The 11527-nt window shown below is 52.5% G+C and overlaps 1 protein-coding gene across 2 annotated transcripts in view; it reads left to right on the top strand.

Annotated features, from left to right (window-relative positions):
* The first annotated feature begins 6 nt into the window (after window positions 1-6).
* Window positions 7-11527, top strand: part of TSPAN18 (tetraspanin 18) — a 143016-nt gene continuing 131495 nt past the window's right edge. For both annotated transcript variants that reach the window (XM_023761690.1, XM_006097905.3), the window contains exon 1: window positions 7-96. The gene's annotated coding sequence lies outside the window, so the exon portion shown is untranslated. The remainder of the gene's footprint in view (window positions 97-11527) is intronic.

Genomic DNA, 11527 nt, shown 5'->3' with positions numbered 1-11527 from the left:
CCCAGCAAGTTGAGAGCGCGCCTATCTGCCCCAGGAAAGTTTCCCCCGCGGCCGCCGGCGGGAGTTGGCGCGGGGTCCGGCCGCTGCAGCTGGAAGGTAGGGGGCTCCACACCTTCTTATACTCAGTGCGCCCTGCCGCTGCGCCCTAGGACTTGGAGACTCCCCGCGCGCTCCCCGCGGGAGACAGTTGGGCATGGTGGGTGGGGTAGGGGTGCCATCAGGAGTATCCCAGGACGGTCCGGGGAAGCTCTGGAACCAAGTTTTACTTAAACCAGCATGCGGAGGAGGAAGGGGAGACGTGTTCGCCTCTAATTCCTGCTCCGAATCCGCCGAGGGCTGGGGCTTCCCCGCGGACAGGTGCAGCGCCAGTCGGCTCCGGGTGCTCTGGGTGGGTGAGTGGGGGCGCCGGGAGAATGGCGGAGGGTGGCAGGTGTGGTTACAAGGTTGGGGTCTCGGAGAGGGCTGCAACCCGAGGGAGGGCGCGCGCGCCACCCGACTCTGTAGCAGGGCAGGATTAGGGTCTAGGGATGAGAAGCGAAGATCCGGGCTAGGAGATCACTGGGCCCAGCAGGGCACTGAGAGCCTGCCGCCTTGGGGTCCCTGGCGGCGGGGCGAGGCCGGGGCGCCACCCTTTCCTTCGGGGGCCCCTGGATCCCCTACACGGTGTGTGCGGTTTGGGGAAGCAGAGATTCTGTGTGGCTCTCGGTGGGTCCGAAGCCCAGGTGTGTGCAGATTTAGGGGGTGTAGTGGGAGTCCACTTGGAGGGCTGGCGGGCTCTGGTGGGTTCACGCCGGCTTTGGGGCCCGGCTGGATGGAGCTGAGTTGGCTCCCGCCAGGGGGCGCACTTCCCCGGCCCTTTCACCCATAGGAAGGCCAGTGCTGGTTCCTTCCAGACAAATGTACTGAAATCCAGGACAGACAACCACAGACCCTCCAACACACCCGGGGCCCCGCCGGGAGGAGCACCCCTCCGCGCAGCCAGACTGGGGGAGAGGGTCGAGTGTGAGGCTGGGGTGCTTCATTTGTAACTGCACCGTGTGCTGGGAAGCTGGGCTGTCAGGGTGTATTGGTGAATAAAAAAGTCACCGCCAGGAAAACAAAAAAAGGAGAGAAACTGTACAGTAACAGCAAATCCGTGTGGAGAAAATGACTGGGAGAATTAACTTTTTGAGGTTTCTCTGGAGTCTGACCCCCCCAATCGCTGAATGCACCCCCCTTTCTGTGAAAGTTGGACCTTTGTTCCCTGGATCTGGCCAGGTCCCTACCTGCTATGCCTGGGTGAGGTCTCCTGGCATATCACATCCCCTCCTATCCACACTCTCTCTGGGCACAAATAAGCTGGGAGGCAAGGGTGGGGGTGATGGGGGACCCTTGTAATTTTCTCAGCAGTCAACAAGAGCCCCCGCCCCTCCCATCTGGGTCCATGGGCCACAGTCATCTGGTCATTTCACACTTATTGGTGGAGACCTGCTCTGTGTGCCCTGTCTGACCTCCGGGACCGTGTGTGTTGAGTCCCTGTGTCCCTGCCGACGCCTTGGGAAGCAAGGCAGCTGCTGGCATCGGTGAAGAGTGTCTACTCTGTCAGGTGTGGGGCTGTTGGACATTGAAGGGACACTGAAGGGACTGTCGCCTCATCATTCTCTCTAATTCCCTCTCTCCTCCCTCCTCCCTGCACCCCAAGTGAGTACAAATGAGCACATCAAAGACCGTGCGGTGGCCTCACAGCGGCCAGTGGAAGTTTTCATCTTTCTCTTGGCTAGAAACTGTGCACACTGGGCGGCCCCCCTCCTGGGTGTCCCCCGAGTCTCCTGCAGAGATGATGGAAGCGGGGAGGGTCCAGAAAGAGAGTTGAGGCTCTTGCTTGCCACGCAGCCCACCCATTGTTTTTTGCTGGATGCTACCAACCTGCTCTAGGACAGAGCTGCCACAAGGAAAGATCAGCATGATTTTTATTGTGATTAGAAGAGGAGGAGCAGAGACAGAGGAAAGGGTGGAGGAGCCGCTGTCCCTGGATGCGGCTTCAAGACATTCCATGGGGCCAGAAAACAAAAGGGTTGTTTGGTTTTGTTTTTAGTGACTTGTTTTTCTGAGGAGGGAAGCCTGCCCCATACAGCCAGCCCTGTCCTGTTCCACCCATTCTCCCCGCACTGCCCCCAAGCCCCCACGTGCCCTGAAGGGAAGAGGGAACTGAGACCCCGGGCTGCTGACTCGGAGATCTCTGATTCCGCCACTTTTCACGTCTTGGTCAGTCTGTGTCCTTGTCACCCCGTCCCCAAATACATTCAAATGCCTGACCCTTGGCGGTATCTTTATGCAACCCGTGGCTGAATGCCAGTGCACCCGTGAAAGTTCCAGGGCACCGTCTAGAACAGTGGTTCTCAACCTTCTGGCCCTTTAAATACAGTTCCTCATGTTGTGACCCAACCATAAAATTATTTTCGTTGCTACTTCGTAACTGTAATGTTGCTACTGTTATGAATCGTAATGTAAATATCTGATATGCAGGATGGTCTTAGGCGACCCCTGTGAAAGGGTCGTTCGACCGCCAAAGGGGTCTCGACCCACAGGTTGAGAACCGCTGTTCTAGAAGCAGAAGTTCATCTGGAGTTGGAGTTAGGGCACCTTGGATTGATCCAAAAAGTGCCCCCTCCCCAATAAAAAAATTCCACGTGAGCTTGGAAATAGCTCCTTGAGTTGCCCAATAAGGTTTTGATGGTGTGAGGGGTGGGCTGGAGGACAGGGTGCTGGGCAGGGACAGGTGCCCGGCAGTATCAAAGCAAGAGCTTGTGGCAGGGATTTGTGGGAGGGGGTCGAGAACGGAGCCCAGTCTTCTGGGTGATCAGTGTGGCTTTGGGTGAGTCACTTCCCCTCTTGGACATGCTTTCTCAGCCTGTCTTATCCCGCTGTGCCTCCCCCCCCCCCCCCCACACACACACAGCAAAGTGAGCCAGGCTCCTGGCCTCCACCAGTTTTCTGTACGGGGGTAATGTCAGTGCCTGCTGGGAACCCATATCTGTCCGCAGGCTGCTTTTCTCCTGAGGCCTGTCCAGCATTCACTCTCTCCCCTTCCCTGGGAGGAGCAAATGGTGGTGGCTGGGCCGCCCCTTGTAGGGACCCCTCTTTCCAGAGAGCTGCTCACTGGCCTATTTCATCAGCCGTTGAAAAGAAAATCAGGAACATTTGTTCAGACTCAGCTGGGACACTGCAAAGGGAGGGGCCTTGGAAACCAGCACTTTGCCAATCCCCCCCCACCCTCTGCTCCCCGGGAGCAGATGATGGGTTGAGCGGGTAGTTCTGCAACCTGATGCCATTGAGCAAACCTGCCAGCTTGGGCTCCTCCTGCCACACAGGCTGGCACCTTGGACCCGCATCAGCGCTCCGATCGAAGGAGGGGGAGCAGATAATGAAACGCTTATTAAAATAAGAGAGAGTGAGATGATGAGTCCCGGTGTTCTCAACGGGCCAAGCAGGCCTTTCATCTGGGCACTTCTCATAAGGTGCAACCCTTAGCCCTTGTCTGCACCCCTGACTGCTGCTGTAATTAGTGACTTAAACAACTTGGAGATGAGCAGAAGCGTGTTCACTGCTGTGTGCCTGTGTGTACCAGTAAGGACTAAGAGGCACCAGGAGGGAGTGGAATGGTCACTGGACCAGGAGTTCAGGAGATTTGTGTCCTCACCCTGATTCTGTTACAGATGGAGCTGTGTGACCTGGAGTGAGTCACCGCCCCTCTCTGTGCTCGTTTCTCTGCTTCTTTACAGGTAGCATTGCGTGGTGGTTAGGCTGCCTGGGTTGTTTGAATGCTGGCTCTCTCCTAGTTATTAGCTCTGCAACCCTCGGCTGTTCAATCTCTGATGCCTCAGCTTTTTTATGTGTAAAATGGGACTAATAATGCCTTATCAGATTGTTGTGAACAGCCAATGAGATGAAACATATAAAACACTTAGCACAGTGGCCGGAAGTGGCACATGCTCAGTAGATATTAACATTTTGTCATTGTTATCTTTATACAGTTACTGTGAAGTAGGAAGATCAACTTTGGTCCTTTCCAGCTCTGATCTTCTGGGGCACAGTGTGTGTGTATGTGTGTGTGTGTGTGTGTGTGTGAGAGAGAGAGAGAGCGAGAGAGCGTGTTTTGGGGATAGAAGACAAAGGTACATAGAATAAGCTGCTTTTTTGTTTTCTTTCTTTCCCTGCTTCATTGAGGACTCCTAAGTTAAAGTCTTGTGAGTATTCTCACGATAGCCCTATCCCCATGGCAGGAAGCCCAATGTGACGTCACTGAAAATATCCCGGTTTCTGGCACTTGAGGGATGATATTTCATCAGCTCCTATTGGCCCATCCTTTCTCTTCCACCCTTTGTTTCCCACCCTGAACCGGAGTACGAAGACCATGTGTGCAGATAATGAGTTTAAGCTGAGACACAGCCCCCAGATTCACCCAAATAAAAGGCCGTCCTCTGGAAGACACTTTCCACTTTAAAGTAAATAATCTGGCTCCTCTGCTGTGCTGCATTATGTCTGGCTGGCCCTGCTTCTCTCTGTGTCCTGCCCCTGGGTCTGTTGCAGAGATGGGAGCCGGGCCAGGTTTACAGGCTGAGATTCTGGGCTCTATCAGCCCTGCTGGCTGGGCCGGTCTCCCCGGGCTGTCCCTCTGCTTGGTCCCCTCCAGTAAGGCTGGTGCTCTGAGCCTCCCAGGGATGATCTTATGGTGGCTGACACTTGAAGAGTGCTCACCATAAGCCAGGAGCAGGAGAATGCTTTCTCTCACCTCAGCATTGGTTCAGATATTGTTCCCATTTTACAGAGTAGAACGTAAGGCTCAGAAAGATCAAGAGAGTAAGCAGTGGGACTGGGATGTGCTCCTAGGTTGATCTGATGCCCCATTCTGTGCTCTAAGCCACTATGTGATCTTTCCTCTTATACTAAAACCTCCTGTGAGCCCTTAAGCCCCAGGAAAGATATCCCTGAGATTCATCTAGGGCTCTAGGCTCTCTCTTCCTGCTTTTGATCATCTTCCGGGCTCAGAATGCCTTACAAGAGTCCCTCTTTTCATCCTGCATCCATTGCTCAGCCATTCTGGGGACAATAAGGGGTTGGAGGCGTTTTTTTTGTTTGTTTGTTTCTTTTTGCAAGTCTGTTTCAGAGGGGAATGATCTTATTAAGCAACAAAAGGTTGTCATTTAAAGAGGATGTGTGTTGGAGCCACAGATCTGCATTTGAATCTGGTTTCTGCCACTTAGTGGCTATATGGCTCTGGTTTCCTTATCTGTGAAGATCAGAATAATAGCAGCAATGATACTGTTAAGCCAAGAAACACTAGCTGCCACAGCACATGACCCAAAACTATCAGTGGCTTACACTGCAGGCTTGATTCTCCCTCCCATTGTCTGTCTAACATGGATCTCTGCTCCACATGGTTACTCAGGGACCCAGGCTGACAGCCATCTTTGTAATTGCACCTTCTAGATTCCGTGGCACCCACAGTTACTGCAGAAGGGGAGGAGAGACATGGAAAAGGCATACTTAACACTCAACTGCTTAGCCAGGAGGCGACACACATCACTTCAGCCCTAGTACATTGGTTAGAACTGTCACCTGGCCCCCAACCAGCTGCAAGGGAGGCTGAGAATGGAAGGATAGTGGCTATTTGCTGAGCACGAACTCCCTGCATTTACATTTCCTGAATAGAGGATTAATTGAGATGATGTGACACACTGAAAGCTTCTAGCATACACAGTCCTTAAAACATGGAAGCTTTTCCTGGGGCCAGTGTTGCTCAGTGGCTGAGCACCAACCTGTGAACCAGGAGGTCACGGTCAGGGCACATGCCTGGAATGTGGGCTCAGTCCCCAGTGGGGGGCATGCAGGATGCAGCATTGATGATTCTCATCATTGATGTTTCTATCTCTCTCTCCCTCTCCCTTCCTCTCTCTTAAATAAATAAAAAAATATACATATTTTTTTAAAAAGAAAACATGAAACCTTCCTTTTCCTAATAATCTCTGATGTATATTGCTCTTTATAGATTACAGACTGCTACATGGAAATGATCTTTATGTAAATGGGCAGATTATATAGTATTATATACACTGGAGGGAGGGGCTGCTCAGAGAGAGCAAGAGATGGCAAGTGAATGAATACAAAGCAAGGGTCCTTGACCTTCAGCCCATTGTTACCATGGCCTCCTTTGGCTTCCTGAAACTTACTGCTCAGAGGACTTCTTCCAGAGTCCTCCAGAACCTTCTTTTGCTCCCATCTTCACCGCCCCTACCCTGATGGTGTGGAGAAAGGGCCGGGGAGGGAAGGCTGCAGGAACTGTCTGGAAGATGGGATAGAAGTGTGTGTCATGAGGTGAGAGAATCATAGGTTTAATATGCATAGTGAGAGCCACAGGAATTCGGGCCTCACATATACTGCTTTGGGAACTGTTGTGCTTTCAAGCTTTGGGGGGGTCCCCTCCAATGACACACAAGGTCACCTGTGTTACCTGTCCATCCATGCAGCCCCATGGGACTGGGCAGGGAGGAGAGGGGTCCTGATAAGGCTCTCCAGCCCTGTTTTTCTGGGGACAGTAAGATGGCCAGACCTAGGTTTGAATCCTGACTCTTCTACGTAGCACTTGTTCATCCCTCTGAGCCTCAGTGTTCTCCTCTGCAAAATGGGAAGAATATGGGAAAGCTGTAAAGCTAGTCAAGTGCCTGGCACATAGTAGGTGTCAACATGTTTGCTTATTTCTCCTCTCCCTCCTGAGTAAGAAGGAAGACACACTTTGGCAAGGGACCAGTGCTGAGGGGAGGCCAGAAGCGGCCCAGCACACCCACCCCATGATGTTGGACGAAGAGGCTCTGGGCTCCCACCCCCGTGGCCTCGGGCTGAGCTCTCATGTTGAACTAATAAGGCTCCTATTTGAAATGGGAGAAGAATTTGGAGCTCTGGGCCTTGGATTTAGGCCCATCTTTTCATGTCTAATTACCACTGTGGGCACGAGGCCTGGGGGGGCTGCTGGGAACCCCCCTCCCGTACTGAAGCTTCGCTGGCTGGGACCGATTGCAATGCGCTCGCTGGCCAAGTGCGCCTCAGCCTCCTGGGGGTGCAGCTCCTGCCACCTGGTGCCTGACAGGTAGGGCTCCCTCCAGCAGGGTAGGCCCCGGGCGCTTATCTGCTGCGGGGTCTTAGCCCCCATGAGCATGAGGTGCATGGAGAGGTCTTTGGGAGGTGATGGTTCGAAGGTGACCCATTGCCCCCTGAGTACGGTGGACACTTGTCCCTGGAGGCACTGCAGAGGGTGACCTTCCACTGCAGCTGCCAAGACGCTGGGGAGGCACTGCTGACCCTGGCCGCTCTGAGAATCCCTGGCAGGTACGCAGGCCAGCGGGCCTGTGAGTCGGCCACCACGGGGTCCCTGAAACCTCAGCGTCTGTAATCCTCCTACCTGGAACTCCTGGGGCAGAGCTTAGAACAGTGATGGTGAACCTTTTGAGCTCGGCGTGTCAGCATTTTGAAAAACCCTAACTTAACTCTGGTGCCGTGTCACATATAGAAATTTTTTGATATTTGCAACCATAGTAAAACAAAGATTTATATTTTTGATATTTATTTTATATATTTAAAGGCCATTTAACAAAGAAAAATCAACCAAAAAAATGAGTTCGTGTGTCACCTCTGACACGCATGTCATAGGTTTGCCATCACTGGCTGAGAACAAGCCGGTAGCCCTTTGGACGAGGCGGTGTGTTGGTTTCGTAGAGCTGCTGTAACGAAGTGCCACACGCCGGGGGCTTCGCACAGCAGGCATTTATTCTCTCACAGTCTGGACGCTGGAAGTCCAAAACGAGGTGTTGGCAGGGCTCCAGGGGAGGGTCCTTCCTGCTCCTTCCCAGCTCCGGTGGCTGCTGGCAGTCCTTGGTGTTCCTTGGCTTGTGGGCACACCAGTCTGTTCCTCTGGCATCACATGGCGTTCCCCATGTCTGTCTTCCCTCTTACGGGGACACCGGTTATATTGGATTAGGGCCTAATGACCTCATCTTAACTTGAGTCCATCTGCAAAGACCCTGTTTCAAATAAGGTCACACTCACAGGTACCAGGGGTTAGGACTTCAACATATCTTTTTGGGGTTCACAATCCAACTCATTACAGGTGGGTGCTATTATTGCCCCATTTTACCACCAGGAAAGCCACCTCAAAGAGGTGAAGTAATTTGCCCAACTTAACCTGATGATGGGTATATTAATCTCTGTTCATTTCCTCTTTCTTATCCATAACGTAGGGATTTATACCCACCTCGTGGCTTAGCTATCAGCATCAAAGGAGGTAAGTGTCTGCATCCATGTGCCCTGCCCACAGCTGAGCATTTGTCCGATGCTGCCATCTGCTCCCCTCCCCCCTCCCGGCCTGGAAAGGTGCTAGGTGTTCAGTCTGGGCTCAGGAAACAGCAACGGATCTGAATTGTAACCAGTTGCAGGCAGAATGTTTTCTAGAAATAATGATTTGTAACGACTGCATGACAGGCACCATTTACATTCTTCCCACGTGTCTTTCTGAGTCGCCTGCCTTCGCCATCTCCTCTCAAGTTGAGAATTTCTGATTGAGACGAATCACTCTCGCTTGCTATTTGTCCTGGTTCACCTTTAGCACTGAAATCACCAGGACATTTGCAAGTTGGGCTTCTCTCTCCAGGGGCGGCATTTGGGCAACTCTGCCTAAGGCGGGGCTGAGGAGGGAAACAGACAGCTTCCAGCTCCAGAACCCAGCCCCAGGGGACCCAGGAGGGCTGGGGGCTCAGAGGTGAGGCTGGGGGTTCAGACATGCAGCCTCATCCCCACGCCGTGACAGTAGAGGAGACACCGTGCCATTGAGGAGGAGGAGGAGTGTGGCTTCTGAACATAACAGCCTGGGTTCAAATCTCGGGTCAGCCCCGTATCCTGAACTCTGACAGGGTACTTCTCTGTGCCACCATTTGACCTCATAGGGTTTTATGAAGGTAAAATAAGTGTAAAATGCATAGATGTTTCTCTTAGGATTGAACGTGGCACTTCAAAACTAGTCAATGAATGTTAGAATTATTCTAATTGTTTTATTTATTCTCTGTCTCCCTTCATGGGAGGAGGGCAGAGGCCTGTCTGTTTTGTTTCCATGGAACCTGCAGGATGTAGCTCCGTGCTGGGGTGGAACAGATGCTCAGTTCGTGTGTGCTGAATGAATGAGTGAATGAATGATTGAATTCTTAGTAATAGCTTCTCTGGGATCACATCCTTCCTTGCAGTTCGACTCACACACTGTGTCAGGGAAAACATCTGTTGTGTAACGTCTCTTCCTCTTGTCTGGCGATACCAGCAGAACCAACCCAGTGGGGCGTCCCAGGGCACCGTAAACACTCAGGGAAAGCATTAGGTCTGGGGGTGGGGGCAGCGCAGGCCTCCCCATGGAGTGAAGTACAAGTTGAAGCTTAGAGGATGAGGAGAAGCTGGGGAAGGGGAGCCTGGAAGGTTGTCACCACAGGAAGCAGGCTATGTGGAGGCCCAGTGGGAAGAGCCACATTCACAGTGTGGGGCTTTCCCACGACTTATGGGGGAACAGGAGGACACGGCCAGCAGAAACAGTGCCCCCCACTCTGGCACATGGAAGCGAGGCCGGTCCTTCCCCTGGGTTGCTACCTAACAGGTGGATCTCGCTCGAGGCAGCCAGAGCTATAAAATGCCAGCTGGATCAGAGGGTCCTCATTCAATTTGCAGATGGATGAACTCTCAGATTCCCACTGACCCCCACCGCCTTAAAAATAAAATTCGATTTACCGGAGTCCGACTCACACGCTGTCAGGGAAAACATCTGTTGTGTAATGTGAGCATGTTAGCCTCCTGGCTGGAAACCCTTCCGTGGATTCTCACTTGTGTTCAAAAGGCTTTCCCGAGGCCTCTGCCCACTCCCCATCCAAGCCTGCCTCCCTTGACTCCAGCCCACTTTGCTTCCTTCTCTTGTCCCCACCCGCCCAGGGCCACTCTGTGCTCTCCCCAACATTCCCTGCAGTGCTTTTGCCTCCCTCTTAAGCTACCTGACTCCTCCTCATCCTTTTGATCTCAGCCCCATGTATCACCTCTTCTGGGAAGTCCTCCTTGAATGCCCCCTCCTTAATGGGCAGTTGTTGATTATGTGTGTGATTATTTCATGTTCATGTCCGTCTCCCCCACTCTAGTGTGAGTCCCAGAGGCAGGGACCCCTGTCTGTCCTTGCTCGTCCATGGTCCCCAGGGACCTGGCAGGTGCTCCGGAGGTGCCCCCTCTGCAGCCCAGTCTCCTCCAGGTTGTTCTGGGTAATGGGCATGGCTAACATGTACTGGTCAGCAGTGTGCCAGGCGCTTACAAGTCTGATCTTAACCAGTAGAATGGCTTACAGTCCCAGCTCTGCCACTCATCAGCTCCACGGCCTCGGGCAAGTCACGCAGCCTCTCTGTGCCTCATGTTCTCATCCATAAGATGGGACCAAAAATAATATCTAATTTATTGAGTTGTGAGGATTACATAACTTAATTCATGTCAAGTTTATTTTCTCACAGCATTGGAGGCTGGAAGTGCATGATCAAGGTGCTAGCAGGTATGGTTTCTTCTAAGGTCTCTCTCCTTGGCTTGCAGAGGGCCGCCTTCTCGTGGTGTCCTCGCATGGTCTTTGTTCTGTTCATGTTCACCCCTGATGCCTCCTGGGTGTCTATGCCATCTCTTCTTATAAGGACACTGGTCAGATTCAATCAGGGCCCTTCCTAAAGCCTTATTTTAACTGAATTACATCTTCAGAGGCCCTACTTCTAAATAGTTCTATTTCGGAGGCACTGGGATGAGGGCTTTAATGTATGAATTTTGGGGGAAACACAATTCAGCCTGTAATGCCCTCTAATTTTTGCTATGACTATCCCTGTTTTATGGTTGAGGAAACTGAGGCACAGAGAGGTTAAGTCACTTGCCTAAGGCCACACAGCTGGTTACCAGAGTTATAGCAACGCAAACCCAGGTGGTCCGAACCCCGGAGCCCAGTGTCAAGCCCAGCCTGTTCCTTGGCTTGTGCCCGTGGGACACCAGGATCTTCCCATTGGGGCCAGTTTGTGTCTTAACAGCATGATTGGCGAGGAAGTCAGCATCCAGAGGTCTCAGAGGCCTCTCGGGGGCCCTTTTCTCCCTTCCAGCCCTGAATCCCTTGTTCATCGGCAGCTACCAAGCCTTTGAGGGAAAGGGGACCTCTTCCTTCACCGGGGCTGAGAGGGAGGCCTCGATGGGGAGGGAAGGAAGTGAGAGGGTGCCAGGGAGTGAGGGAGATGACTGGCTTCAGGGTTTTCTCCCTCTGCAGCGGTCATTTATTTTACTTTCCAGGTCTCAGGAGCTCTTGGGAAAGAATCGTGCTTTAGTGGTGAAAGGCTTAGGGAGAAAATAATCAGAAAATATGGACATAGAACAGAAGCATATACAATGGAAACTAACTCTCAGTCTTAACGCAGTCTCCTCGCCCAGAGACAGCCAGCTTCCTGTCTCTCGAATTGTC

The sequence above is a fragment of the Myotis lucifugus genome, unplaced genomic scaffold (genome assembly GCF_000147115.1).
Source record: "Myotis lucifugus unplaced genomic scaffold, Myoluc2.0 scaffold_213, whole genome shotgun sequence".
In the NCBI taxonomy this organism is placed as follows: domain Eukaryota; kingdom Metazoa; phylum Chordata; class Mammalia; order Chiroptera; family Vespertilionidae; genus Myotis; species Myotis lucifugus.
Note: the sequence above shows the minus strand (reverse complement) of the source record. Positions and strands in the feature narration are given on the sequence as shown.